At 37.0% G+C, this 12,037-nt stretch overlaps 1 protein-coding gene and 1 pseudogene across 2 annotated transcripts in view; both read right to left on the bottom strand.

Annotated features, from left to right (window-relative positions):
- CWC27 (CWC27 spliceosome associated cyclophilin) overlaps positions 1-12,037 on the bottom strand; it is a 261,252-nt gene that overhangs the window by 122,307 nt on the left and 126,908 nt on the right. The window lies entirely within an intron of this gene.
- LOC135274989 (U6 spliceosomal RNA) lies at positions 7,331-7,430 on the bottom strand (annotated as a pseudogene).

Here is a 12,037-nt window from a genome sequence, read left to right as displayed (position 1 = left end):
GGGTTGTTAGAAAACTTTGTGGCCGGGCCCGGTGGCTCAAGCCTGTAATCCCAGCACTTTGGGAGGCCGAGGCGGGTGGATCACGAGGTCGAGAGATCGAGGCCATCCTGGTCAACATTGTGAAACCCCGTCTCTATTAATACAAAAAAATTAGCTGGGCACGGTGGCGCGTGCCTGTAATCCCAGCTACTCAGGAGGCTGAGGCAGGAGAATTGCCTGAACCCAGGAGGCGGAGGTTGCGGTGAGCCGAGATCGCGCCATTGCACTCCAGCCTGGGTAACAAGAGCGAGACTCTGTCTCAAAAAAAAAAAAAAACTTTGTTAAGACGGCAAAGGGATGAAGAGAGCTATCCCAAAAACATTGGTTCTTAAAAGTAACAACAGATGGGCTGGGAGTGGTGGCTTACATCTGTAATCCTGGCACTTTGGGAGGTGAAGGTGGCAGGATCACCTGAGGTTAGGAGTTCGAGACCAGCCTGGCCAACATGGGGAAACTCCATCTCTTCTAAAAATAAAAAAGTGAGCTGGGCATGGTGGTGTATACCTGTGATCCCAGCTACTTAGGAGGCTGAGGCATGAGAAGCGCTTGAACCCAGGAGGTGGAGGTTGTAGTGAGCTGAGATCTTGCCACTGCACTCCAGCCTGGGTGACAGAGTGAGACTCTGTCTCAAAAAAGAAAAGAAAAGAAAAGAAAGTATCCTAAGCAACAGTACGAGGTCTACAAGATGACCCAGAATTTAAAATATAAAAGTATGTGAATTTGTTAGAATGTATTATTGCACATAAAAATTAAATATACCTGTACTGTAGGGTTCACAAAGTAAAGTTCAACAAGATTCACTAATTATGACTTGCAAGAGAGTTTGATATAGATTGTCTAACAAAGAACAAAGTACTTTATGAACTCTTAAAGATGATCATCTCTTATCGTGAGGGTATGTACATCCTTACATTTGCTACGGACCTTTAAAAATCTTTACTATTTAAGAAATTTTATTATTGAAAGATACCTTGTTTAAAATATTACATGCTTTCCAGCAAATAAAGGTAGTAAGGGGCTCAAGAAAATTTCAGGTGAGAGGCCAGCTGTCCTAGCTACAGAACAAAGCTCTATTTTTCTAAGACTTTCAGGAAATGAGGTATTCCACACAACTGAATAGTCTAGATAAGAGAGCCTTATCTTTAATCGACTAAAATAATTAATTTTTAAAAATCAATTAGGTTGGAATCATTGCTCATTCTCTATATTACTAAAGAATAGGCTGGGTGTGGTGGCCCACACTTGTAATCCCAGCACTTTGGCAGGCCAAAGTGGGTGGATCACGAGGTCAGGAGATTGAGACCATCCTGGCCAACATGGAGAAACCCTATCTCTACAACAACAACAACAACAACAACAACAAAAAAAAAAAATTAGCTGGGTGTGATGGCGTGCACCTGTAGTCCCAGCTACTTGGGAGGCTGAGGCAGGGGAATCTCTTGAACCTGGGAGGGGGAGACTGCAGTGAACTGAGATCGCACCACTGTACTCCAGCCTGGCAACAGAGTGAGACTCTGTCTCAAAAAAAAAAAAAAAAGAATAATAAATACAACTTAACCTTCTCTTAATGAATCGGGGTCATTATAATGGGCAAGGATAACTTATCTTTTAAAGATAATACACATTCAGAGTAAAGTATGTATAACAAATGTTTTCATAATAGTTGACTCTTATGTTCTTGTGTTTCCTGACTTAGTGTCAGCTGGTTGGCTATCACCTCTTGCTGCTACCAAAATGAATGAATGTTTCTAGCCATGCTTCCCTCTCTCACTTGAAAAAAAAAATCTCTTTTTAGCCCAATAAAATACTAGGCTAGAAAGGTCCACAGGTCCGTGCCTTTTCTGGTTTTTCTTTTGCTTATTTATTTATTTATTAATTAAATTATTGAGATATACTTCAAATTGCAAAAAATTCACCCTTTTAGAGTATACTCTCTCTCACTTTTATTCTTTAATTGGTTTTTAACTTAGAAACCCAGATAATCAATTTGTTAGCAGCCATGCCCAAAATAAGAAGAACTAGAAAATGATGGCTGGCTTGAGACACATCCTATGAATCAAGTGCAAATATACTTTCACTTTATGTCAATAAAGTAAAAATTAGCACATAGATTAAGAGTAGACTATGAAGAAAAATAGGTCTGATACTTCTGGCTTCCAAGAAAAAAAATAACTGAAGAGTACCTTAATAAAGTTAACTGTTTTGGAAAAGAGAACCAGTTTGCTCAATGAGAAGAATTTTACATGGTATTAAGTATAACACAGAGCTAACACTCAAAGAGGATTTTTGTTTCTCATACCAACTAAGACTAAGCTTGTTTAATATTATATATTACCCAGATGAAAAGTAGTTAAAAACTATATACTTTCACAACCTATCAAGCCTAAGGGACACTAGTCCGATTTAATCCAGTATTAAAAAGATAGTTTGAAGAGACGTCAAATAGCCCAGTGCAACTTGAGAGGTACTAAGCACCTCAGGGATATGTTTCATGAAGAGGCTTTAAAATTCTTTCTTGATTTACAAGTTAAGACTGACCCTTCTCTAATTTCGGCACTAGTCATAGAGCAGGTATTGTCTGCTCAGAACTCTGAAAGAGGATCTAACACCTTATCTCTTTAAAGCTGATTAGAGAATATGTCCAAACCTCTATCTTTATGTGACTATGTTCAGTTTGGTACTGGTTTTGATATGAAACTTAAAGAAATCTGGAAAAGACTTAGAGACATGATTTAATGAAAAGGATTATATAGTTTATTAAAGAACCTGACAGAGCCAACACAGGAAACCAACTCTATGTCCAATTAACTATCAATCTTATTCAAAATTTATTATCCCCCCTACCCCTCACAACAACCTTATGCACAGGCCTGCATGATTTACAATGGGACTAAAGACACTCCAAGGCTGTAAACAGGATTGTCCTGCAGTACATCTCTTTTGACATTGCTGGTCTCTAAAGTAAAACACCACATTTCTTGTTTACCTAAATTATGGTGTTAGAGTCTACTGCAGATTCCATAGTCAATGAAGAAATGTAACTGTTTTGAATTTTACAAATATCATGCTATTATAAAAAATGTTAATTATATGACTATGAAATGGTTTAATTCCTTGATGTTCTATTTCTTTCATTTACTGAAGCATTCCATTATACATTATCTTAAGTCTTTAAACAGTAAATAGATGACAAACCAAGGACAAAACTTATGAAGCTATACTTATATGATATATTGATTCCTAAGGAGTATAATTATATCTACTACCTGACAACATCCTTGTGATATAAGTAATAACAGGTCTTATTTATATTTAACTATACATGGAGTAACAGATGGGCCCACATTTTAAAGTGACTTGCCTAATGTGATTGAATAGATTTACAAGTGAAAACAATGTAAGTTTCTAATTGTCTATACAAATCTGACTAAGGATCTGGCCTAGAAACCTGGGTTAATATTATAAATCCAATGAAATAATAATCCCTTGATTAAAGATGATTTCCTAATATGGCAGAATCACTGAAGAAAGTGTCATGCCTACTAAAGCACCTGGCTAAATGGGAGATCTCCATTTCTGCAAGAAGGACAAAACTAAATATTTCAATGCACAAGCAATTAGAACTTTTCAGAGGAGGTAGGCAAGATAAATAAATAAAAGACTTCCACACTGGACAAAGAGAAGTGAAATTACCTCCTTTCACTGATGATATGATTCTATACCTAGAAAACCCTTAAGATTCTACCGAAAGACTTCTATTTAATAAACCACTTCAGCAAAGTCTCATGATACAAGATCAATATACTAAAATCAGTAGTATTTCTATACACTAATAGTGATCAAGCTGAGACTCAAATAGAAAATGCAATCCCATTTACAATAGCCACAATAAATAAAATACCTAGGAATATATCTAACCAAAGAGGTAAAGATCTCTACGAGAAGCACTACAGAACACATCTGAAAGAAATCATAGATGATATAAACAAATGGAGAAACATTCCATTCTCATGGGTTGGAAGAATCAATATCATTAAAATGTTCATATTGCTCAAAGCAATCTGCAGAGTCAATGCTAGTCCTATAAATTACCAATGTAATTTTTCACAGAATTAGAAAAACGATTCTAAAATGTATATGAAACCAAAAAAGAGTCCAAATAGCCAAGGTGATATGGTTTGGCTCTGTGTCACCACCTAAATCTCATCTTGAATGTTCAGGCAGAAATCTACCACAGGGGTGGAGCCCTCCTGGAGAACCTCTGCTAGGGTAGTGCAGAAGAAAAATGTGAGGTTGGAGTGCCCAAACAGAGTTCCCACTGGGCACTAGCTAGTGGAGCTGTGAGAAAAGGGCCACTGTCCTCCAGGCCCCAGAATAGTAGATCAACAGCTTGACCCATGCTCCTAGAAAAGCTGCAGACAGGGACTCAAGGCCAGCCAATGAGAGCAGCCTCAGGGGCTGAACCCTGCAGAGTCACAGGGGCACAGCAGCCCAATGCCTTGGGAATCCATCCTTTGCATCAGCATGCCCTGGGTGTGGGACATGGAATCAAAGGAGATCATTTTAGAGCTTTAGGATTTAATGATTGCCTGCTGAATTTTGGACTTGCATGGGGCCTATATCCCCTTTGTTTTGACCAATTTCTCCTATTTGGAATGGTGGCATTTACCTAATACCTGTATCCCCACTGTATTTTGGAAGTAATTAACTGCCTTTTGATTTTTATAGCCTCCTATGCAAAAATGACTTGCCTTGTCTAAGATGAGACTTTGCACTTGGACTTTTGGGTTAATGCTGGAATGAGTTAAGACTTTGGGGACTGTTGGGAAGGCATGACTGTGTTTTGAAATGTGAGAAGGACACGAGATTTGGGAGAGGCCAGGGGCAGAATGATGTTTTGTCTCTGTGTCCCTACCCAAATCTCAACTCAAATTGTAATCCCCATGTGTTGAGGAAGAAACCTGGTGGGAGGTGACTGAATCATGGGAGTAGTTTCCCCCATGCTGTTCTCAGGATAGTGAGTTCTCAAGAGATCTGATGGTTTAAAAAGTAGCAATCTCCCTCTCTTTTTCTGTGGCCTTGTGAAGAAGGTACTTGCTTCTCCTTCACCTTCCACCTTGATTGTAAGTTTCCTGAGGCCTCCCCAGCCATGTGGGACTGTGAATCAATCTCTCTTTTCTTTATAAGTTACTCAGTCTCAGATAGTATCTTTGTAGCAGTGTGAAAGCAGACTAATATATAAAGCAACCCTAAGAAAAAAGAATAAAGTAGAGGCATCACATTACCCATCTTCAAATTATACTTCCAGCCACAGTAACCAAAATAGCATACTACTGGTACAAAAATAGACATATAAACTGATTGAACATAATAGAGACCCCTGAAATAAAACTGCACATCTACAACCAAATGATCTTTGACAAAGTTGACAAAAATAAACAATAGGGATACTCTACTCAATAAACAGTGCTTGGAAAATTGGCTAACCATATGCAGAAGAATGAAACTGAATGTCTCACCATACACAGAAATTAACACACGAGATAGACTAAAGACCTAAATGTTAAGACCTCACACTACAAAAACCCTAGAAAAAGCCTAGCAAATACTCTTCTAGTGGTATAGACACTGGCCTACAAAAAGAATTTATGACTAAGTCTCCAAAGGCAAGTATAACAAAACCAAAAATTGTTGATTGGAACCTCACTAAATTAAAGAACTTCCACACAGCAAAATAAATTATCAACAGAGTAAACACTACCTACAGAATGGGAGAAAATATTTGTGAACTATGCACCCAACAAAGAACTAATATTCAGAATCTATAAGGAATTTAAATAAATCAACAAGAAAAAAAATGCTCTATGAAAAATAAGCAAAGGACATCAACAGACACTTCTCAAAAGAAAACATACAAGTGGCCAAAAAACAGGAAAAAATATTCAACATCACTAATCATCAGAAAGATGGAAATCAAAACTCTAATAAGATACCATCTCATATCAGTAAGAATGGCTAGTACTAAAAAGTCAGAAAATAACAGGTATTGGCAGTTCTGCAGAGAAAAGAGAATGCTTATACACTGGTGGTGGGAATATAAACTAATTCACTCTTTGTGGAAAGCACTGTGGAGATTTCTTAAAGAACTAAAAACAGAATTACCATTTGACCCAGCAATCCCTTTACTGGGTGCCTACCCAAAGTAAGAGAATTCATTCTACCAAAAAGACACATGCAACTCACATATTTATTGCTATTCACTATTCACAATAGCAAAGACATGGAATCAACCTAGGTTTCTTTATCCAGTTCACACTAACAGTGAAATGGACAAAGAAAATTTGGTACATATACAGCACTGAAAACTACACAGTCATAAAAAGGAACAAAATCATGTTGTTTGCAGCAATGTGGATGTAGCTGGAGATATTATTCTAAGCAAACTAATGCAGAAACAGAAAACCAAATACCACATTTTCTCACTTATAAATGAGAGCTAAACACCATATACATATGGACACAAGGAAATAATAAGCAACTTGGGATTCCAAAAGGAGCAAGACAGGAAGAAGGGCAAAGGATGAAAAACTATCTGTTGGGTACTATGTTCACTACTTGGTTGATGGGATCATCAGAAGTTCAAATCTCGGCATCACAAAATATACCCATGTAGTGAACCTGCACATGTACCCCCTGAACCTAAAAATTAAAATTAAAAAAAGAACACAAAGCTTTCTTGCTTTTATGGGCTTCTTCCCAAGTGCTTTAATCCAAGGATAATATATTAAATTCTGAAATGAAGTGGCAATAATCAACAAGTGTTAAGACTTGCCAGATGGATTCATAAAGCCAGTAAGTAATATCACTAGAAGCCTTACTTAAGAATGTACACAAGTTCACACACATCCCTTTTAATAAATAATATGATTATGATTATAGACATGCAACTTTAACATTTGAAAAACATGAAGTAAAGCTTTTTTGGGGATTTTCACTTATGCAATATTTACATATAGCCATATTGATTATAGGCTTTAACTGCAACTAACACAGCATTAAAATTCACATTTTCAACATGTATGATTTCGATAGAAAACAAAATAGAACCAAGAATTGTTATATTTTTCTTTTTTTTTTTAATTACTTGCACTACCAGAGCTTTTTTTTTTTTAAAGAAAAAGGAAGAAAGAGAGAAAGAAAAAAGAAAAAAGAATGAAGAGGAAGAAAAAGGAAGAGAAAGAGGGAGAGAGAACGGGAATATTGCTTTATTGCCCAGGCTAGAATGCAGTCTAAAAATGGGAATTGAAAACGATTTTTTTTTTTTTTTAGGGGCCATGCTAATCTTATCTGTATCGTTCCAATTTTAGTATATGTGCTGCCGAAGCGAGCACTGAAAACCTCTTTTATGCCAATAATTGTGCTTAACAATGGAGACAGAAAGGAATAAGGGAAGAAAATAACAAACAAGCAGCCTACCAATATTTCATTTAAACCTATGAAATGCTATGCAATTATTGAGGAGTGATTTGCTTCCAATTATGTAGTCACTTTTGGAATAGGTGTGATATGGTACTGATAAGAATGTATGTTTTGTGTATTTGAAGTAGAGAGTTCTATAAATGGTTATTAAGTTTACTTGTTCCGGGTCTGAATTCAAGTCCTGGATATCCTTGTTAATTTTCTATCTCGTTGATCAGTCTAATATTGACAATGTGATGTTACAGTCTCCCACTATTATTGTGTGTGAGGCTAAGTCTCTTTATAAGTCATTAAGAACTTGTCTTATGTATCTGGGTGCTCCTGTATTGGATGCGTGTATATATAGGATCGTTAGCTCTTCTTGTTGCATTGATCCTTTTACCATTATGTAATGTCCTTCTTTGCCTCTTTTGATCTTTGTTGCTTTAAGGTCTATTTTATCAGAGGTGAGAATTGCAACTCCTGCTTTTTATTTATTTATTTATGTTTGCTCTCCGTTTGGTTGGTAAATCTTACTCTGTCCCTTTAAGTCTTTGTGTATCGTTGCATGTGAGATGGGTCTGGATACAGCGTACTGATGGGTTTTGGCTTTTTATCCAGTTAATAATATATATGAGTTTAATACTGCCATTTGATGCTAGCTGGATATATTTTTGGAAAGGCTGATACTGGTTGTTCGTTTATATGTGTAGTGCTTCTTTCAGAAGCTTCTGCAAAGCAGGCCTGGTGATGGTGAAATCTCTAAGTACTTGCTTGTTTGCAAAAGATTTTATTTTTCCTTCACTTTTGAAGCTCAGTTTGGCTGGATATGAAATTCTGGGTTGAAAGTTCTTTTCTTTAAGGATGTTGAATATTGGCCCCCACTCTTTTCTGGCTTGTAGGGTTTCTGCTGAGAGATCTGCTGTTAGTCTGATAGGCTTCCCTTTGTGGGTAACCCGACCTTTCTCTCTGGCTGCTCTTAGTATTTTCTCCTTCATTTCAACCCTAGTGAATCTGACGATTATGTGCCTTGGAGTTGGTCTTCTTGAGGAATATCTTTGTGGTGTTCTCTGTATTACCTGGAGTTGAATATTGTCCTGTCTTACTAGGTTGGGAAAGTTTTCCTGAATAATCTCCTGAAGAGTATTTTCCAACTTGGATTCATTCTCTTCGTCACATTCAGGTACACCTATCAAACGTAGATTAGGTCTTTTCACATAGTCCCGTATTTCTTGGAGACTTTGCTCATTCTTTTTTATCCTTTTTTCTCTAATCTTGACTTCTCATTTTATTTCGTTAAGTTGGTCTTCAAACTCTGATATCCTTTTTTCTGCTTGATCAATTCGACTGTTAAAACTTGTGCATTCTTCGCGAAGTTCTTGTGTTGTGTTTTTCAGCTCTATTAATTCACCTATATTCCTCTCCAAATTGTCTATTCTCGTTAGCATTTCATCAAACCTTTTTTCAAAGTTCTTAGTTTCTTTGCATTGGGTTAGAACAAGTTCTTTTAATTCACGGAAGTTTCTTATCATCCACCTTCTGAAATCTACTTCTGTTAATGGAACGCACTCATTCTCCATCAGGGCTTATTCTGTTGCTGATGAGGAACTGTGATCACCTGTAGAGGGAGAGGCATTCTGATTTTGGGTATTCTCAGCCTTTTTATGCTGGTTTCTTCCCATCATTGTAAATTTATCCACCTGTCATCTTTGTGATTTCCGATTTTCAAATTAGGTTTCTGAGTGGACATCGAACTTGTTGATTCCCAGCGCCGAAATCTGAGCAGTCCACTGCACCGGCCAAAACAGCGGTGTTAAGATTGATGGCGCTTTTCTGCCCGGGAATTGGCCAAAAGGGGACCCAGTCCTGCTCACTCTGCACCAAGAACTGCTGCGCTGAGGTGCCAGCAAAACCGCTGTGCCAGCCACAAGAGTCGTGCTAGCGACCCGTGGTGCTCCTTCGCTGGGAATCTCCTGGTCCGTGAGCAACAAAAATTCGTCTGAAAGTGTGGCGTCCTCTCGTTCTCTGCACTTTCACTAGGAGCTACTATCCCGAGCTGCTAGTGGTCAGCCATCTTGGATCTCTCTCATATTTTTCTTTTTTTAAAAATAAAATTATTATTTTTATACAGCAATGTAAATTTGTTAAAGATTTTCCTGTTACTTAAATTTGCTTCTTAGAAGATCCCTAAGGAGTTCCCAAGGCATTTTATCCTTGGATTTATGATAAGAAAACTGAGTCACAAAGGCTTAAATAACTTCACTGTTAGTAACTGTAAGAGTCTTTTATTATTATTATTAGACTTTAAGCTCTGAGGTACATGTGCAAATCTTGTAGGATTGTTACATAGGTATACACATGCCATGGTGGTTTGCTGCCTCCATCCCCCCTTTACCTACATTAGGTATTTCTCCTAATGTTATCTCTCCCCAATCTCCCCACCCACTGCTCTCCCTCCCCTAGCCCCCCACTCCCTAACAGACCCCAGCATGTGATGTTCCCCTTCCTGTGTCCATGTGTTTTCATTGTTCAACACCCACTTATGACTGAGAAGTTATGGTGTTTGGTTTTCTGTTCTTGTGTCAGTTTGCTGAGAATGACAGTTTCCAGATTCATCCATGTTCCTGCAAAGGACATGAACTTCTCCTTTTTTATGGCTGCATAGTATTCCATGGTGTATATGTGCCACATTTTCTTTATCTAGTCTGTCATTGATGGGCATTTGGGTTGGTTCCAAGTCTTCGCTATTGTAAACAATGCTGCAATGAACATACATGTGCATGTGTCTTTATAATAGAACAATTCATAATCCTTTGGATATATACCCAGTAATGGGATTGCTGGGTCAAATGGAATTTCTATTTCTAGGTCCTTGAAATCGCCGCACTGTCTTCCACAATGGTTGAACCAATTTATACTCCCACTAACAGTGTAAAAGTGTTCCTATGTCTCCACATCCTCTCCAGCATCTGTTGTCTCCAGATTTTTTAATGATCGCCATTCTAACTGGCATGAATGGTATCTCAATGTGGTTTTGATTTGCATTTCTCTAATGACCAGTGATAATGAGCATTTTTTCATATGTTTGTTGGCTGCATAAACATCTTTTCAAAAGTGCTTGTTCATATCCTTCACTTACTTTTTGATGAGGTTTTTCTTTTTTTTCTTGTAAATTTTTTTTAGTTCTTTGTAGATTCTGGATATTAGCCCTTTGTCAGATGGGTAGCTTGCAAAAAATTTTTTGCCATTCTGTTGGTTGCTGGTTCACTCTAATGATTGTTTCTTTTGCTGTGCAGAAGCTCCAGTAACTGTAAGAGTCTTGATATTGCCATATTTATTTTCTCAGAAGATACAATATTCTAAAGCATCCTATAACCATTAGTGTTACACAGAACATGCACCAAGTATTACTAACAAAATTACTATTAAAATTACCAAAATTAATGTATTTTTAGTCTCTCCATATTAGCAGGTGTTACATGCATCCCAATGAAAACTCATACAAAAGATAGGTCTATATTGTACAACAATTTACGATATCAAGCTAACCAAAGGCTTTATAAAAATATCAATTATCTGCTTTTCAGTTTATTGGCAAACTAAATTGCTAGATAAATGTATAAAATGTTCAAAAGACCAAATAATTCAAATTTGCCAGAATATTTAGATTTTGTTTTGGACTAAAATAAAATGCTTTATGAAAGCCAGATATCTAGCCACATAGTCCAATAAAAAATTCTTTCCTGAATAGGTTCATTAGGGTATATAGCTTAATTTCAGAGCCAAGGTCAAATAACACTTTCAACTTCTTTTCTTGTGAGAATCTTACTATGCAAATACCTATGAGAACCTCTGGATCTGTTCCCAGAGTTCATGTAGTTCTAACCTTGGAATATCTGTTAGCTGGGAAGGCAGGCTAAGTTCTGACAATCATTCAAGGATTCTTAAAATTTTACTTTGTTTCCATAATGCTAGGTAGTGAGAAAGCTCATGGTATCACGTTTAATCATGAGGAAAGAATAATGACTAGACTTAAAAACTGCATAGAAACATGTGAATTTCAAATATAAAGTAGTATTTGCTACATTCACACATTTTTCATAATAAATTCAGTCAATTTTCTACCATCATAACAGCAATACTTGCCAATTTTGAAAGATCACAGTAACTTTAGAGGAAATACAATTCTAAGAAAAAGGTAATCCATAATGTACATCATAGATGGTTCTAAAAAGAATTTTGCTAAGCATTTTAACAAGCTAGTGATAATAAAACATAATAAAATATTGCTCCTAATAGCACTCTAACAGTATTGGAATCAAAATCAAATGGCCTACTTAGTGCCCGGCTCTTGGTTTCTAAAAACAATACTCCATTAGAGGAACAACAGTTCCTCAAAGAAGTGGTTGATTCCAGGTCTGGAGAAGGGAAAATACCAGATCAGCTGGAAGTACCTTGCGGTGCTAGAAAGTAAGAAAGTGCTCAAAGGGTGGAGACAAGCTAAAAGGACACACAAGCCAACCTCAAAGAGCTACTAATG

This window comes from Aotus nancymaae, unplaced genomic scaffold, assembly GCF_030222135.1.
Source record: "Aotus nancymaae isolate 86718 unplaced genomic scaffold, 86718_ANA_hifiasm-v0.15.2.pri h1tg000014l, whole genome shotgun sequence".
NCBI classification, from domain to species: Eukaryota; Metazoa; Chordata; class Mammalia; order Primates; family Aotidae; genus Aotus; species Aotus nancymaae.
Note: the sequence above shows the minus strand (reverse complement) of the source record. Positions and strands in the feature narration are given on the sequence as shown.